Below are 18,715 nucleotides of genomic sequence, written 5' to 3'. Positions count from 1 at the left end.
TTGCTTAAGGCTCGTATCATACAATTCTAATCGTAGGGTTAATTATTTTTGAATTTATTCATAAAATGGTTTTAATTTTACTGGGAGAGCAAAAGGATAGAAGGATAAACCCTGAAAGGTTGAAGTCTGATCTTCAATATATGCTTCAATCTATGTAGAGAGAATTATCAATTATTCAATTTAAATCACACTAAAGTCTATGAGTAGAGGTGAATACAGTGAGCAACTGGGTCATTCGTCCCGCACCCAAAGATATTCAGAATGGGGGTAGGAATTCTCCAGTCCCATTCCTTCTCTACTACTTAAGGCTCATGACGTGCAATTTGCATCATAATCGATGAGTGTTGAAGTTGAATTTCCTTGCAGTTTCCCATGATGAAGGGTTGTCTTTGAATGATGAAGGGGATTGTTAATCAACTTGAATTAAATTGTGATAAAGCCTATGAATAGAGGTGAATACAATTAGCAAACGGGTCATTCATCCCGCACCCAAAGATATTCAGAATGGGGGTAGGAATTCTCCACTCTCATTCCTTTTCTATTACTTAAGACTCATGGCACACAACTTGACTCATGATTAACAAGTGTTGATTTTGACCTTTGTAGTGCTTGAATCATAGTCATGTCTTGTACTGATTTGAATAGCTTGAACTCTTGATCGTGATCTTTGAATCTTGATTGAAATTTGAGATCCAGCATCCATCATATATTGATCACAAGGACTTGCTTTATCAAGTGATTAAGGGTCTTTTGATCACTTGACTAAGCTTGGGGAATTAAGCACAGTCAAAGGATTTAGTCGCTCAAAGCGTACTTTGATCAACTTAATCGGTGGGGAGAAATTAGTTGAATTGAGTGTATAACTACCTAAAGAGTTAATGTTTTTATTGGAATTAATTCTAAGTCTTAAAACTAGGGGAACATGCAAATATTTGACTATTTCTAACTTAGGGGCAAAACAGTCATTTGACCATTTAAATCGATAAACCTAATGGTCAAAATTTAACCTAATATCTAATTAAATTAGAATCACAATTAATCTTGAACTATGCTAATCTAATTATATAAAACCAAGAATTAAAATCCTTTTCATACCAAGATCAAAAAATTAGCATCAAGATTAATAGTAAAGACTGGAATTAATATGAATCAAACAAGGATTAAAGCAAGAATTAATGGAGGAAATCTTAATTAAGGGCATATTGGGCTGGGGGGGTGTTAAACGAATTGGAGGGGTATGTGAGGAACGCTTGGGCCATAGGCCCAAGCTCTCAAAAGACTCTATGGCAAAGAAATTCGGGCTCCTTCATCCATGGATTACCCGTATCCACACGATCCAAACCCATGACGAGTTCACAAACTTCAACTCCACTTCCTGCTAAGCTTTTGTACGTGCAGAGAACATAATCCCTTCAGATCAACGCTCTTCTCCGGCGCCGAGAGACCCCTTCCGGATTCGACCGCGAGCCACCCCGAACGGATGAGGAATTCAATTTAGCATCCATGTAATCGAATCTAATTCCGAGTCCGTGTTCAATCTTGTGTTTGGAGGAGAAAGAGCAAAGTAAGGAAACATATGGATTCGACGCTCCAAGCAATCCGATGGGATCGTCCTCTTTGACTACGATGCTTATTTTCTCTTGCGGTCTATAGCTTTATCGATTCGTCGGCAACGTCGCGTCGTCGTTGAATTGTGCTGCGAATTAGGAGTGGCGATGAATGAAGAATTTGCATCGCGAATGGTGGTTTATTCTCAGCATCTCCACAGAGTTTCTCCTATCAAATTCCTACTGCGCGCTTCTTCGAATGCTTCAGCTGTTCTCTTGTGATTTGTCCGGTTAGGCCTTGTTTGCTAGTGATTGGAGGCGCAGTTAGGTAGTATTCGGTGTCCCTGAAGAAAAAGGTTTTGTTGTTATATGTCTTCTATATCAGTTGAGGCAGTTATAGATGGAAGAGTTGTTGCAGGGGTTGCAAAATGGGGAAGATGAGGGTGACGAAGATGGAATGAGGTCGAGAAAGTGAGAGAGAGTGAAGGTGGCAAAAAACGAACCCCCGTTCTGAACTGTGAAGGTATGAATTTATACTCTTAGATATCCTCTTCTCCTTCTTCTATTGTGTATTTCTGTTATGTTCTTAAGCTTAGTTTTGTAACTGATTTCTGTTAGGTTGTTATGAATTTGTTAGAGGGTTTTAAGTTGGTTAGAAAGGTTAGTTTGGAAATTAGTTAGTGTATCAATTTTGCAGGTTAATGTTGTTGTAGTTCAAGGAGAGTTTGTTACGGTTGGGTTGAAGTTCGTTGGACAGTTGGAAGTTCTGTTATCAGTTTTACAGAGTGAGGTTTTTGGAATTCTGTTGGAGGTTTTGGGTGAAGTCAGGTTGGTCATGAACTCATTCCCTAGTTCTGTTATCAGGTTGGAGGTTATTAGTAGTTGGAGGTTGTTGAAAAAATCAGTTATAAGGGAATTGTGAGGTTGAGATTCAGTTCTGTAGTGGAGTTTTGAAGTGTTGATGAGAGAGTTTCTTTGAAGGGTTCAAGAATTTGGTTAGGGTGGTTATGACAGTTGAAAAATTTGGTTTTGAATTATCATTTTCTTGCATTTTGGTTAGCAATTTATGTTGGTCATTTTTTATGATGCATTCTGTTTGGTGCAGGTTTCGTTTGGAGTGCATGCTGGTTCTAAATCATGCCGGTCATAATCGCTAGCTATGGTTGCAATTGCGAATTGGTGTGTTGGCTGCGTTTGTTGCAGGACTGTTTTTGGATTTGTGGTTTTTTTACAGGGTGCAGAATTGACTGTTGTCGTTTCAGTTTGCAGCTGGCTTTTGTGTCTTTCATTCGTCTTCACCATCATTTGCTTCTTTAACATCAAGGGTAAAACCATACTCCTGATCACAACCCATGTAAGAATCACACATGAAGTAGAAGACATGGGATTTCTTTCCAACATCAGCAGGAGCACTAAACTCCAGTTCGGCTTTCAACTTCCGCTGCAACAACACCCGTTTAATTGTAGGTAACATGTTGGTTTTGGGAGGTCTTTGCGTTTCCGGTTGCCGCATTGAATTTTTTTGTTGCCGTATCGGTTGGACTGTCGTGTGTTTATGACGAATTCTGCAGGTGGATTATTCGATTGTTGATGAAAACTTTGTTGCTTATGTTAGTATTTGAGTCAAAGTGTGAATGAAACTTCGTTTATTCATGGAAGAAGATATCTGATATGTCATCAATGTTGATTAATTTGCAGGTTCTGCTCGTGTAAAATTTGAATGAACTTCAGCTGTCAGTTATCCTTACGCAACGACATCCTACTTTCAGTGAGATGAACACGGCTAGTCGTGCTGAAAAGTCATGTTATGCTTTGAACTATTGGGAGGTTTTTGTGTGAGTTGTTGCGTTCCGCCGTGGGAACGAAAGCGAAACAGGTTTTGTATTTACATGGCTTTACGTTATGCGGTGATTTGTTATGGTCTACTTCCATGTTGAATATAAGCTGCAAGATTCGCATTGGTTGTTGTATTGGATGGCGAAGCTAACCGTTATGCATTTCGTCATGGCCATGCTGCTACACTGCTATACCAGACCTGAATGTTGGGTTGTTGGATTTGGCCACATTGGTTGTGGGATTTAGTTGATGGAGCTCCAAGTTGTAACCGTGACCGTTTCCGTTTTGGCCATAGTTATTTGTATTAGGATATAGACAATGGATGTAATAGAATGGACTTGTATGGATATTGGAATGATCTATCATAGGTTAGAGTTAGATATTTAGAATTGGATAATTGTCTTTGATTATGTAGAAGGATATTGGTTCAAATGGTATGGTTAATTAGGAATAGATTTTGGTTGTATTAAAATAATGGATTTTGGTTGTATACTGACTACCCATTGAATAAAATTGAGGCATGAAATAGTTGTTCCAAGTAATCATTGCTACCCAATCCAATTCAGTAACCAATTCAGTAAATGCATTTGCTCAAGTAACTTGCAGCTTGATCTTCAGTTCCTAGTAACTTTACCACCTGTGACCCAATTTCTTGGTAATTATTAACTTGGTCGCTAAAACTAATGCACCCTCCCAGTTGCTGGCCAGTTTCCTCTCTAATTCCAGCAGTCGCAGATGCATAATTGACTCCTTTCAGTATGGCATCATCACTAGCTGATACAAATGGAGGAATTTGATCTTCGAATCCCAATAGTGCAGCAATTTAATCAACAGCGGTTTTCCCATTGGAAAATCTATCAGAAGGTCCATCAGGGAATTCAAGGTCTCCCATCTGATTTTCTTATTGCCAAAGCTACTTTGTTTGGGAAGGCCATGAGTGAGGAAGCTTTTGAAGCCATATTTGTACTCCTCATATATGGGCTAGTGTTATATCCCAACATCGACAATTTCGTGAATGTGAGTGTTATTAGGACTTTCTCTTCTCTTAATCCCGTTCCGACTCTGTTGGGTGACACTTATTTCTCTTTGCATATGAGGAATGCAAAAGGTGGTGGTTCCATTGTATGGTTTTTTTACCGAGATAACCCAGTTTTTCGAAAAAATTCCCAAAATAACCCAGTTTTCAGCAAAATTCCCAATCTACCCCACTTTTAGGAGGTGTCTCCAATTGAATTGGCGACTCCTCTTAAAAATTACAAGGAGGCGCCAATTGGATTGGCTAGGGCAGGTGCCCTAGCCAATCCAATTGGCGCCTATGTGTAATTTTTAAGAGGAGTCGCCAATTCAATTGGCGACACCCTTAAAAAAGGCTCAAATGGAAAAACCTTCAACATGAAAGTTGTAGATATTTTCAAGACAATGAATTTGGACATAAATTTTGCATCATTTGGATTTTTTATGAGAAAGTTATGGGCAGTTGAAGTTGGACTTCTGATTTTTTCAACTGTTATCTGACCTATAATGTTTTGTATTATCGCATGTGTTTCTGTTAGAGTTATGAAATTTTGTCCAACATAACAACTGAAGTAGACATCTTAAATTTTCCAATGCACTTGGTCCCACCTCTAAATAATTAAAAATGAATGAGTTAGGTCCTTGCGAACTTGACCCAAAATTAGGGTTTCTGTCAAAACATGTGTATGTGAATTTTGCCAAAAGGGACCAACTTCAAGCCCTTCTGTTTGAATGATAAAAAGCTCAAATGACAAAACCTTCAACATAAAAGTTGTATATCTTTTCAAGATAAAGAATTTGGACTAAAATTTTGCATCATTTGCATTTTTTTGAGAAAGGTATGGGCACCTGAACTTGGACTCTTTGACATTTCAACTGTTATTTGACGTATAATGTTTTGCATTATCCCATGTGTTTCTTTTAGAATTATGAAATTTTGTTCAACATAACATTTGAATTAGACATCTCAAATTTTGCAATGCACTTGGTCCCACCTCAAAATAATTAAAAATGAGTGAGTTAGGTCCTTGCGAACTTGACCTAAAATTAGGGTTTCTGTCAAAACATGTGTATGTGAATTTTGTCAAAAGGGACCAACTTCAAGCCCTTCTGTTTGAATTATAAAACCCTCAAATGACAAAACCTTCAACATAAAAGTTGTACATCTTTTCAAGACAATGAATTTGGACTAAAATTTTGCATCATTTGCAATTTTTTTGAGAAAGGTACTAAAATTCTAATTTTTTTTGCAAATGATGCAAAATTTTAGTCCAAATTCATTGTCTTGAAAAGATGTACAACTTTTATGTTGAAGGTTTTGTCATTTGAGGGTTTTATCATTCAAACAGAAGGGCTTGAAGTTGGTCCCTTTTGGAAAAATTCACATACACATGTTTTGACAGAAACCCTAATTTTGGGTCAAGTTCGCAAGGACCTAACTCACTCATTTTTAATTATTTTGAGGTGGGACCAAGTGCATTGCAAAATTTGAGATGTCTAATTCAAATGTTATGTTGAACAAAATTTCATAATTCTAAAAGAAACACATGGGATAATGCAAAACATTATACGTCAGATAACAGTTGAAATGTCAAAGAGTCTAAGTTCAGGTGCCCATACCTTTCTAAACAAAAATGCAAATGATGCAAAATTTTAGTCCAAATTCTTTATCTTGAAAAGATCTACAACTTTTATGTTAAAGGTTTTGTCATTTGAGGTTTTTATCATTCAAACAGAAGGGCTTGAAGTTGGTCCCTTTTGGCAAAATTCACATACACATGTTTTGACAGAAACCCTAATTTTGGGTCAAGTTCGCAAGGACCTAACTCACTCATTTTTAATTATTTTGAGGTGGGACCAAGTGAATTGCAAAATTTGAGATGTCTACTTCAAATGTTATGTTGGACAAAATTTCATATTTCTAAAAGAAACACATGCGATAATGCAAGACATTATAGGTCAGATAACAGTTGAAAAAATCAGAAGTCCAACTTCAACTGCCCATAACTTTCTCATAAAAATTCCAAATTATGCAAAATTTATGTCCAAATTCATTGCCTTGAAAAGATCTACAACTTTCATGTTGGAGGTTTTGCCATTTGAGCCTTTTTTAAGGGTGTCGCCAATTGAATTGGCGACTCCTCTTAAAAATTACACATAGGCGCCAATTGGATTGGCTAGGGCACCTGCCCTAGCCAATCCAATTGGCGCCTCCTTGCAATTTTTAAGAGGAGTCGCCAATTCAATTGGAGACACCTCCTAAAAGTGGGGTAGATTGGGAATTTTGCTGAAAACTGGGTTATTTTGGGAATTTTTTCGAAAAACTGGGTTATCTCGGTAAAAAAACCCCATTGTATGCTATCTGCCTCTGTTGTACAAGTGGTTTATTTCGCACTTGCCTCAGACACTTGCCTTCCAGGAGAACAAGGGATGTCTACGGTGGTCCACGAGACTCATGTCTCTCACTAATGATGATATCTCTTGGTATAACTATGTTCATGATGGCGTTCAGATTATTGACTCTTGTGGTGAATTCTCCAATGTGCCTCTTCTTGGTACATGCGGTGGAATTAACTACAATCCCGCTTTGGCTTGCCGTCAGCTTGGGTTCCCCTTAAAGGATAAACCTAACAACATTTTGTTGGAAGGATTGTTCTTTCAAGAGGGTAAAGATCCCCAGAACTTTAAGGATATGATGGTCCGCGCTTGGCGTAAAGTTCATAAAAAAGGGAGGAATGAGCTTGGTCCGATGAATTGCATTGCTTTGGAACCTTACACCTCTTGGGTAAGGAAGAGAGCTCTTGAGTACCGCATGCCGTACGAATATCCGAGACCTACCCCTATGGTTATGGTTGGGCATTCAACCCTCCCTAACAAAGGAGTAGAAGAGTTGAGAGATGAAGACCGGTCGCGTGCATGGGTTCGTGAGTATGAGGAGCTTCTTCAGCAGCTCAAAGATAAGGATGCAGTGATAGAGTTTCTAGAGAATCAACTTATTGAAGAGCCTGATGATTGTTGGTGTAAGCCCTAGAGGCCAATACTTTTGGTACTTGTATCGAATTATTTATTAATAGTTAAAAGGTTTTTTCTTTATTATGTTTGTTTAATAAAGTCCCTAGAATAGCTAGTCCGTTTAATGTATCAAGTATGACTTAATCATGAGATCACATTAAACATAAGGACACTATTCTTAAAGTATTCGTAGTCGAGCTTTATTGTGAAGTGGGATAACATTAAAGCATTAAGACTATTATGTTTGTAGACTGATGATCACATCTCATGGATCATGGATAAAGAGTTATCAAGTCTTAAACATAGGTATGAATATTAAGAGTAATATTTATACTGGATTAACCCGCTATGAGAATACTATATAGAATGTTATGCAAAGTGTCATAAGTTATTCTCATGGTGATAATGGTGTATACCACTCTTCGACCTGAAACCACTATGGACCCTAGATGTAGAGTCGAGTGCTTTATTGCTGATCCAACGTTGTCCGTAACTGGATAACCATAAAGGCAGTTGATGGGTACTCCACGAAGCATGCTGAGGGACATGAGTGACCTAGATGGAATTTGCCCATCCTGCGTAACAGGATAAATGTCTATGGGCCAAATATTGAACTGGACAAGGATGACACGACCTATGCCTTGTGTTTAATATAGACATAAGGGTAAAAGGGTAATTATACACATAATCATTATCACAGAAGGATTTGTCAGATCACATGACATTTTCGTGACTTGGGTAGCAGTGATGTGTTGCTAGATACCACTCACTGTTTATTATAGTAAATGCATGATTTAATATAATTGCCAACGTCGCGAAAACCTACAGGGTCACACACAAAGGACGGATTGATGAGAGATAGAGTAACTAAGGAACATCGTAAGGTACGATGCACTTAAGTGGAATACGAAATATGGTAAGGTACCAAATACTTAAGTGATTTTGGCATATTATGAGATATGGGCCAAAATACACTTAAGTGGGCTTTTTAGCTTGAAGCCCACACAGGTGGTTCTATAAATAGAACCCTTGGGTAGAATCATTGTAACTCTCTAATTGGAATTTCGTTTCCCTCTCTCTCTCACTCAAAGCCTTCATTCATAGCAGCTAGCACTGAGATTGAAGGAATCCGTTCGTGTGGACTGAGTAGAGGCGTTGTCATCGTTCAACATTCTTGATCGCCACAAGAGGTAACGATTTTATCACTGATCATGCCCATTCGTAAGTATCACTAAATGGAGAAATTTTTAAATTCCGCTGCGCCTTGGATGGCAATTCTCCTTCAGTGGTATCAGAGCCACTTACGAAACTATGAATCTGATAACTGTTTATTTTTTGTATTAATACGATTAAAATAGAATGAATCAAAAATTAAATTGAGATCGATCAAGTTATATATATGATATATGTAATCCTGATGCAAAATACATTATATATGATATAGTGTTCTCGTTTCGTTCATTCAAACACTTAATGATTGTTTTCCTTTGAGCGATCAATGGTCATTTGCTTCTTGATCCGACATTAGTATGGTGAAGCAATGATGTGTTGATCAATCATACTGAATCAACAATCGAGATGTGTTTGACGGTCTGAAATTGGTGCATCAGGGTTAGTGACGAGACAAGGGTTGTGTTGTCAGAGAGTTATGCGATTGGGGTTGTGACTGCACAAGAGTTGTGCTTTCTAACACTTTTTCGAACAGTGTTAACCGGTTAACGCATATGGTTAACCGGTTAACGCAAGACAAAATACTGTTTTCTAAAAGATTTTCAAACAGTGTTAACCGGTTAACGTATATGGTTAACCGGTTAACGCGAGACGAAATACAACTTTTTAAGTTTTTCAAACAGTGTTAACCGGTTAACGCATTTGGTTAACCGGTTAACGCAAGACAGAAAGAAAATTTTCTAACAGTTTTTCAACAGTGTTAACCGGTTAACGCATTTGGTTAACCGGTTAACGCAAGGCAAAATTGACCCGTTCGGCTAACTCTGCGTAATGTGATCGGTCGTCGAGATTTAATTTGGTTTTAATTGATTAAAAGAATTAAAACTGATAATAATAATGTGTTTATTATTGTCTTGTGGTGATCGGTTATGGCCTTAGTTTTCCTTTATTTTTGGGTTTTTAAAATACGACCTGCGTGTCGTGCCTCTCTTTTAGTCTCTCAATGTAACTTCTTTTCTCATCTCACTCCCTCGTATGTAAAACGAGTTTCTTTATGTAATGTAATGTTATGAAGAAAGCAAAGAAGTCAGTGCCAAAGGAGGACAACCTTAAAGATCTTGCTTGAAGAAGCTTAGATCGTTATTAGGTTAGCTTAGGTTCTCTCATTGGCTTGGGAGAACAACTGCGCTAGGGGCCATAACTGTTTCATTATGTATGTATGTATGTTGATGCATGTGAATGTATGTTGATGCATGTGAGAGACGATTTATATGATAAATAAGCCGGTGAGATCAGAAAAATTGCAATTCCCTCAAATTAAATATTAAGTTTATGCTTTCCAAGTTTTAACACTCATCAAGATTAGTATCGGGTAATGTAGGTTTCGCCTACGCGAGATGCATGTTCTATATTGGTAAGGTGCGATGGGATAATTGTAATATCCAACTGTTAAAACAATGGGTCAAACTTAACTAAACAAATTATAATAATATTATATATGTTTTCTTTCCAAGTTTTAGCACTCATCAAGACTAGTATCGGATAATGTAGGTTTCGCCTACGCGAGGTGCATTTTCTATATTGGTAAGGTACGATGGAATAATTGTAATATCCAACTGCTAAAACGATGGGTCAAACTTAATTCTAATAATATTATATATGTTTAGAAGCAAGAGTTGGGAATGATCCATATGATGGATTGGAATAAGGAGTTATTCACCCAACTGAAATTTTCGAGAGTTGTATGAGATACAATTGGAAGGAGTTCCTACCCAAATAACCTAGTTTTGTGTAATCCGCCTACGCGGACATAGAACGAAGTGAAATATGGATCTCGACCCACTAGAAAATCTTCCAACGGGATTTTTTGAATCAAATGATGAGGGTCATTTGTTTTGAGTAAAATAGTGGGAGCATATTTAATTAAAGGCCTAATTAAATATGTCAATGATACTTATATTTTCATTAATCCTTATGTAGATTACCATGACAACAAACACCTCTAATAACATCTTGCGATCAATCCTTGACAAGGAGAAATTGTCTGGGATAAATTTTCTGGATTGGTACCGAAACATGAGGATTGTCCTCAAACATGATAAAGGGAAAGGCAAGGAAGTTGTCAAACCCAAACCCACTATCGCTGCTTTGAAGTCTAGTGGAGGCATAGCAAAAGAAGGCACCTGCTTCCATTGCGGTAAGACCGGACACTGGAAGAGGAACTGCCCAAAGTACTTGGAAGATAGGAAGAATGGAGTAGAGACTTCAACTTCAGGTATTTTTGTTATTGAAATTAATTTATCTACTTCTGCATCATGGGTATTAGATACTGGATGCGGTTCTCACATTTGTACAAATGTGCATGGACTAAAAAGGAGTAGAGATTTGGCAAAAGGTGAAGTCGACCTACGAGTTGGCAATGGAGCAAAGGTTGCTGCCTTAGCCGTAGGAACTTATGTATTGACTTTACCTAGTGGTTTAATAATTCAGTTAGAGAACTGTTATTATGTACCTGCAATTAGCAGGAATATTTTTTCCGTTTCTTGTTTGGACAAGTTCGGTTTTTCATTCATAATAAAGAACAATTGTTGCTCAATTTATTTGAATGATATATTCTATGCTACTGCACAAATGAACAATGGACTATATGTCCTTGATCTTGAAATGCCTATTTATAACATTAATACTAAAAGGATAAAACCTAATGAGTTAAATCCAACTTACCTTTGGCATTGTCGATTAGGCCAAATAAATGAGAAGCGCATTTCCAAACTCCATAAAGATGGACTCTTGGACTCTTTTGATTATGAATCATATGAGACATGCAGATCTTGTTTAATTGGAAAGATGACAAAGTCTCCATTCACAGGAAAAGGTGAAAGAGCTAATGATCTTTTGAACCTCATACATACTGATGTATGTGGACCACTGAACATACCAGCCAGAGGAGGTTTTCAGTACTTCATCATATTTACTGATGATTTCAGTAGATATGATTATGTGTATTTAATGAAACACAAATCAGAGTCCTTTGAAAAGTTCAAGGAATTCAAGAATGAAGTACAAAACCAACTAGGTAAGAATATTAAAACTCTTCAATCAGATCGAGGTGGTGAGTATTTCAGCCTAGAGTTTGATGACCATCTGAAAGAGTGTGGGATCCTATCCCAACTTACTCCTCCTGGAACACCTCAATGGAATGGTGTATCTGAGAGAAGAAATCGAACCCTGTTGGACATGGTCCGATCTATGATGAGTCACGCCGATCATCCAAACTCCTTTTGGGGACATGCACTGTTGACAGCAGCCTACATACTTAACCGTGTTCCATCCAAAAAGGTTGAAAAGACACCATATGAGATATGGAGTGGTAAGAAACCACATATGTCTTACATGAAGATTTGGGGTTGCGAAGTTTATGTGAAACGACAAATTTCTACTAAGCTTGAGCCCAAATCTGACAAATGCTTATTTGTGGGGTATCCTAAAGAAACAAGAGGGTATTACTTCTACAATCCTTTGAGGGAAAAGTGTTTGTCGCTTGAACTGGAGTTTTCCTAGAAAAAGATTTTATTTCCAAAGGAATCAGTGGGAGGAAAGTAGAGCTTGAAGAAATTCAAGAATCACAAGGCATTGATACACCTATGGATGAATTAGAGCAGGAAACACAAATAGTTGTGTAAAGAGCAACATGCTCAAATAGAACAAGACCATCGTAGGTCAGGCAGGATACGTCACCTACCTGAGAGATATTGATATCTCATAACTGATCAAGATGATGTATTACTCATGGATCAAGTACGAACATGAGCCCTGTGTCTACAAGAAGGTTAGTGGGAGCATGATTGTTTTCCTGGTATTATATGTAGATGACATATTACTCATTGGAAACGATATCCCTACCCTGCAACAAGTAAAGTCTTTGTTGGGGAAATGCTTTTCTATGAAGGACCTAGGTGAAGAAGCCTATATATCAGAATCTATAGAGATAGATCACAAAATTGCTTGGCCTAAGTCAGAGTACATAGAAAAAGTGCTGAGACGCTTTAATATGAATGATTCCAATGGTTATGTGTTTTGCTTAAATGGTGGCGCTGTGAGCTAGAAAAGTTCAAAGCAAGATACAGTTGCTGATTCTACAACCGAGGCCGAGTATATTGCTGCCTCAAGTGCAGCAAAGGAAGTTGTTTGGATCAAAAGTTCATTAGTGAACTTGACGTAGTTCCTAGCATAGTGGATCCCATTGGTCTCTATTGTGATAACAATGGTGCTATCGCACAAGCTAGGGAACCTAGATCTCACCAACGATCCAAACACATACTTAGGTGTTATCACCTCATTCGAGAGATAATAGATAGAGGAGATGTGAAAATATATAGAGTACCTACACTTGACAATATTGCTGACCCACTGACAAAGCCTCTTGCACAGTAGAAGCATGATGGCCATACTAGATCAATGGGCATTAGGGGTATGCCTGATTGGCTCTAGTGCTAGTGGGAGATTGTTGGTGTAAGCCCTAGAGGCCAATACTTTTAGTACTTGTATCGAATTATTTATTAATAATTAAAAGGCTTTTTCTTTATTATGTTTGTTTAATAAAGTCCCTAGAATAGCTAGTCCGTTTAATGTATCAAGTATGACTTAATCATGAGATCACATTAAACATAAGGACACTATTCTTAAAGTATCCGTAGTCGAGCTTTATTGTGAAGTGGGATAACATTAAAGCATTAAGACTATTATGTTTGTAGACTGATGATCACATCTCATGGATCATGGATAAAGAGTTATCAAGTCTTAAACATAGGTATGAATATTAAGAGTAATATTTATACTGGATTGTCCCGCTATGAGAATACTATATAGAATGTTATGCAAAGTGTCATAAGTTATTCTCATGGTGATAATGGTGTATACCACTCTTCGACCTGAAACCACTATGGACCCTAGATGTAGAGTCGAGTGCTTTATTGCTGATCCAACGTTGTCCGTAACTGGATAACCATAAAGACAGTTGATGGGTACTCCACGAAGCATGCTGAGGGACATGAGTGACCTAGATGGAATTTGCCCATCCTGCGTAACAGGATAAATGTCTATGGGCCAAATATTGAACTGGACAAGGATGACACGGCCTATGCCTTGTGTTTAATATAGACATAAGGGCAAAAGGGTAATTATACACATAATCATTATCACAGAAGGATTTGTCAGATCACATGACATTTTCGTGACTTGGGTAGCAGTGATGTGTTGCTAGATACTGCTCACTGTTTATTATGGTAAATGCATGATTTAATATAATTGCCAACGTCACGAAAACCTACAGGGTCACACACAAAGGACGGATTGATGAGAGATAGAGTAACTAAGGAACATCGTAAGGTACGATGCACTTAAGTGGAATACGAAATATGGTAAGGTACCAAATACTTAAGTGATTTTGGCATATTATGAGATATGGGCCAAAATACACTTAAGTGGGCTTTTTAGCTTGAAGCCCACACAAGTGGTTCTATAAATAGAACCCTTGGGTAGAAGCATTGTAACTCTCTAATTGGAATTTCATTTCCCTCTCTCTCTCACTCAAAGCCTTCATTCATAGCAGCTAGCACTGAGATTGAAGGAATCCGTTCGTGTGGACTGAGTAGAGGCGTTGTCATCGTTCAACGTTCGTGATCGCCACAAGAGGTAACGATTCTATCACTGATCATGCCCATTCGTAAGGATCACTAAATGGAGAAATTTTTAAATTCCACTGCGCCTTGGATGGCAATTCTCCTTCAGTGATGTGGTTACTTCTCTTCTTCATCACTCATCTAGGTTTTGGAAGAGGAAGTATGATCAGCTCGTTAAGGAGAAGGCCGATATGGAAGCAGCTTATGAGAGAGAGGTAAAGAGGCTTCTTTCAACTTATCTTCCAATCTCGAAGGCTTTGGACGATTGTTTTTAGGGCTCCATAGGATGTTCATTCTCCTTTTCTCTTGTATTGCATTTGGTTACCAAAACTGTATTACTTCTTTGATGTAAAAAGTTTCCAAATATTATTACTATGAGTATTCCATATATGTCTTAAAAGATAAATATTTTCAAATATTTGCGAATAGATCTCTATAAAGTTCCTCTAATAAAAAAATAAACCATATGCACAAACATTGCATGCATCATATGCATAAGCAGGTTTTGTTCCAAGCTCTTGATCAGTGGTCTAACTCTTTGCTCTTCATTTATTTTGAAGACAAGCTGACGCACCGGTATAACACCAGAGCCAATCATCCAAAGATAATGGAACACCTTGAACAAGAGAACAGGGACTTAAAGGAAGAGATTGCTAGGCTGACTGCCATGATGGAGTCAGTTCTGGCCGCACAAAGTCAAGCTTCACCAACTCATGCAACTCCTCCCGCGAGGACGGTCATATCTGAAATAGCTACTTCAATGGCGCCCGTTGCAACAACCCACTTCACTCCGACTATGCCGGCTGGATTCCCTTGGGGAATGCCATCCAATTTCATGCCAGAGGGTTTTGCTCCTACTCTTGCTTCTATGCCGGCATCTAGCCCGGTTCTGTCCGTGCCACCTCCCGTTGTGCATACTCCCCCACGCGTTGAAGACACCATTTATCATTCCGGGCCATCTAAGGGGCCTGATGTATATGAAAAACTGGATGAAATGAAAGATCAATTCTTTGAGCTGCGCAAAGAACTGAAGACTTTGAGGGGTAAGGACCTCCTTGGGAAAAGTGCTGCTGAGTTGTGCCTGGTGCCCAACGTTAAAATCCTTGTTAAATTCAAAGTGCTTGACTTTGAGAAATATAAGGGAAATACATGCCCGCTCAACCATCTTGTGATGTATGCTCGCAAGATGTCAACACAGACTGACAACGACCAACTGCTGATTCACTACTTTCAGGATAGCCTGACAGGTGTTGCGCTCCGGTGGTATATGGGGCTGGAGAGTGCAAGCATCCGCACTTTCAATGATCTAGGCGAGGCCTTTGTAAAGCAGTACAAATATAATGTGGATATGACTCTAGACAGAGACCAGTTGAGGGCGATGTCCCAGAAGGATAAGGAGACCTTCAAAAAATACGCCCAGAGATGGCGAGAACTGGCAGCTCAGATAGTGCCACCCCTGGAAGAGAAGGAGATGACAAAGATCTTCCTGAAGACTTTGAGCTCTTTCTATTATGAAAGAATGATTGCTAGTGCTCCCTCAGACTTCACCGAAATGGTGAATATGGGGATGAGATTAGAAGAGGGGGTCCGTGAAGGACGTTTGTCTCGAGATGACAGTTCCTCAGCAGAGAAGTATGGAGGCTTTGCTAGGAAGAAGGAGGGAGAGACTCATGATGTGTCCTCTCATGTTAAAAGAAGGCCCTCTGTAAGGAGGAAGGATGTGCGTCCAACCGTCAATCAACACCAGGTGGCTCATATAGCACCTGCTTTCTGAGAAGTTCATCAACAACAACAACAACATCGTCAACAACAACAGGCCTACCAGCCTCACAACAATAATAACACCAACACCAGCAACTATGAGAGGAAGAGGGTAACTTTTGATCCGATTCCGATGACATATGCTGAGCTTTATCCTTCCTTGATCGATATGAAGCTGATAAATCCATGAGATCCTCCCGTTGTACCAACCAATCCTCAGTGGTGGTATATGCTCGAGCTTCATTGTGTGTATCATTCCGGTGCTCCCGGACATGATGTGGAGAACTATTATCTGTTAAAGACCAAGGTGCAAGACCTTGTGAGAAGTGGGATATTGTTTTTTGAGGACGTAGGTCCAAATGTGAAGAAGAACCCATTGCCCGAGCATGGGAAAGCAGCTGTTAACATGGTCTAGGGATGCCCTGGAAAATACAAAGTCCTTTATGTGAATGACATAAGGAAATCCTTAGTCGAGATGCATAAGTTGTTGTGTGAACACAACCACTACGAGCATGACCATGACAGGTGGCAGGTGTGCATTGTTAATGAGAGAGGATGTTGTCAGGTGAGAAAGGACATCCAAGAGATGATAGATCAAGGGATGATTGAGATACTTCAGAATCGTAATGAGGATGAAGTCGATGTTATTACTCCCGTGTTTAAAATTCCTGAGCCTTTTGTTGTCAAATATGATGGCAGCAAGAAGAAGGTATCGCCAACTCTTGTGATAAAGCCAGCGGGTCCTGTCCCGTATGTATCAGACAAAGCTGTTCCCTACCGATATAATGCAGTCATGCTGGAGGATAGCAAGGAGGTGCCGTTGCCCTAAACTTTTGTGGTGAGCATTTCAGATGTCAGTGGATTGACCCGTAGTGGTCGTGTTTTCTCGGCTTAGCCGAAATCCCACGAAAACATTGTGAAGAGAATTGTTGTTAATCCTGCCGATCCCGTGGGGACTTCTTCTCTAAATAATTCTATTCCTGCTATTAAGGGTGTTGACCCTATTGTTGTTAAGAATAATAATACTCCTATCCTGGTTGGCCAGTCTGGCATTGTGAAAGAGGATGGTGATGAGATGCTAAGGGTCATAAAAAGGAGTGAATATAATGTTGTTGATCAATTGCTTCAAACTCCATCAAAGATATCTGTCTTATCTTTGTTGATGAATTCCGAGCCACACTGCGAAGCTTTGCAGAGGGTGTTGGATGTGGCATACGTGGATCACGATGTTACAATTGAGCAGTTTGATAGCATTGTTGCAAATATAACCGCTTGCAACAATTTGAGCTTCTGTGATGCTGATCTTCCCGAGGAGGGAAAAGACCATAATTTGGATTTACACATATCTATGAACTGTAAGGATGATTCCTTGTCCAATGTGTTGGTGGATACAGGATAATCACTCAATGTATTGCCAAAATCCACTATTGCTAAACTTTCATATCAAGGGCCTCCCATGAGGCAGAGTGGAGTGGTAGTGAAGGCGTTTGATGGATCGCGTAAAACTGTGATCGATGAATTAGAACTCCCGATCAAGATTGGACCTAGTGATTTCCAGATCACTTTCCAAGTCATGGATATTCATCCGTCTTATAGCTGTTTGCTTGGCAGACCATGGATTCACGAGGCAGGCGCCGTGACATCCACCCTACACCAAAAATTGAAGTTCGTGAAGAACAAGAAGTTGGTGGTGATAGGGGGAGAGAAGGCTCTCTTGGTCAGCCATTTATCTTCCTTCTCCTATATTGATGCCGAGGATGAGGTTGAGACTCCGTTCCAAGCCTTGTCTATTGCTGAGCCTTCAAGGAAAGGGCTTTCTTCATTTGTCTCCTATAATGATGCGAAGTTGACCATTGAGCACTGGGTTGGGGAAAATGATCAAGACGTCTTTGCCTGGTCGTATGAAGACATGGATGGTCTAGATACTGATATCGTGCAACATTTCTTGCCGTTGAAGCCTGAGTGTGTACCTGTGAAGCAAAAGCTCAGAAGAACTCATCCTGATATGGCAGTGAAGATTAAAGAAGAAGTTCAGAAGCAAATTGATGTAGGGTTTCTGGTGACATCTACATATCCTCAATGGGTGGCCAATATTGTGCCGGTACCTAAGAAAGATGGAAAAGTCCGAATGTGTTTGGATTACCGTGACTTGAATAAAGCTAGTCCGAAAGATGATTTTCCTCTACCACACATTGATATGTTGGTAGACAATACATCTAAATTCAATGCCTTCTCATTTATGGACAGATTTTCCAGTTATAATCAGATTAAAATGGCACCCGAGGATATGGAGAAGACAACATTCATCACGCCTTAGGGAACATTCTGTTATTGAGTGATGCCCTTCGGTTTGAAGAACGCCAGAGCCACGTATCAACGAGCTATGACCACCTTGTTTCATGATATGATGCACAAGGAGATTGAGGTGTATGTCGATGATATGATTGCAAAGCCGAGAACGGAAGTTGAACACGTAGAACACTTGTTGAAGCTTTTCCAGTGTTTGAGGAAGTACAAACTCCGCTTGAATCTGAACAAGTGTACATTTGGAGTCCGTTCCGGCAAGTTATTAGGCTTTATTGTCAGCGAAAGAGGTATTGAATTTGATCCTGCCAAGGTCAAAGCAATACAAGAGATGCCTGCGCGCAAGACTGAGAAGCAAGTCAAAGGTTTTCTTGGCCGCTTGAATTACAT

The 18,715-nt window shown here is 39.2% G+C and overlaps 1 long non-coding RNA gene across 4 annotated transcripts; it reads left to right on the top strand.

Annotated features, from left to right (window-relative positions):
• Positions 1–1,330: 1,330 nt before the first annotated feature.
• LOC127085322 (uncharacterized) lies at positions 1,331–3,925 on the top strand. 4 transcript variants are annotated; one of them, XR_007789094.1, is made up of 3 exons: positions 1,331–2,070; positions 2,653–3,157; positions 3,246–3,925. It is a non-coding gene; the product is annotated as an uncharacterized LOC127085322 (long non-coding RNA). The 4 variants fall into 4 exon arrangements; XR_007789091.1 differs by having other exon boundaries at positions 1,332–2,070; positions 2,653–3,118; XR_007789092.1 differs by having other exon boundaries at positions 1,334–2,070; positions 2,653–3,014.
• The last annotated feature ends 14,790 nt before the right edge of the window (positions 3,926–18,715 follow it).

The sequence above is a fragment of the Lathyrus oleraceus genome, chromosome 5 (assembly GCF_024323335.1).
Source record: "Lathyrus oleraceus cultivar Zhongwan6 chromosome 5, CAAS_Psat_ZW6_1.0, whole genome shotgun sequence".
Lineage (NCBI taxonomy): Eukaryota > Viridiplantae > Streptophyta > Magnoliopsida > Fabales > Fabaceae > Lathyrus > Lathyrus oleraceus.
This window is presented reverse-complemented; position numbering and strand designations above follow the sequence as displayed.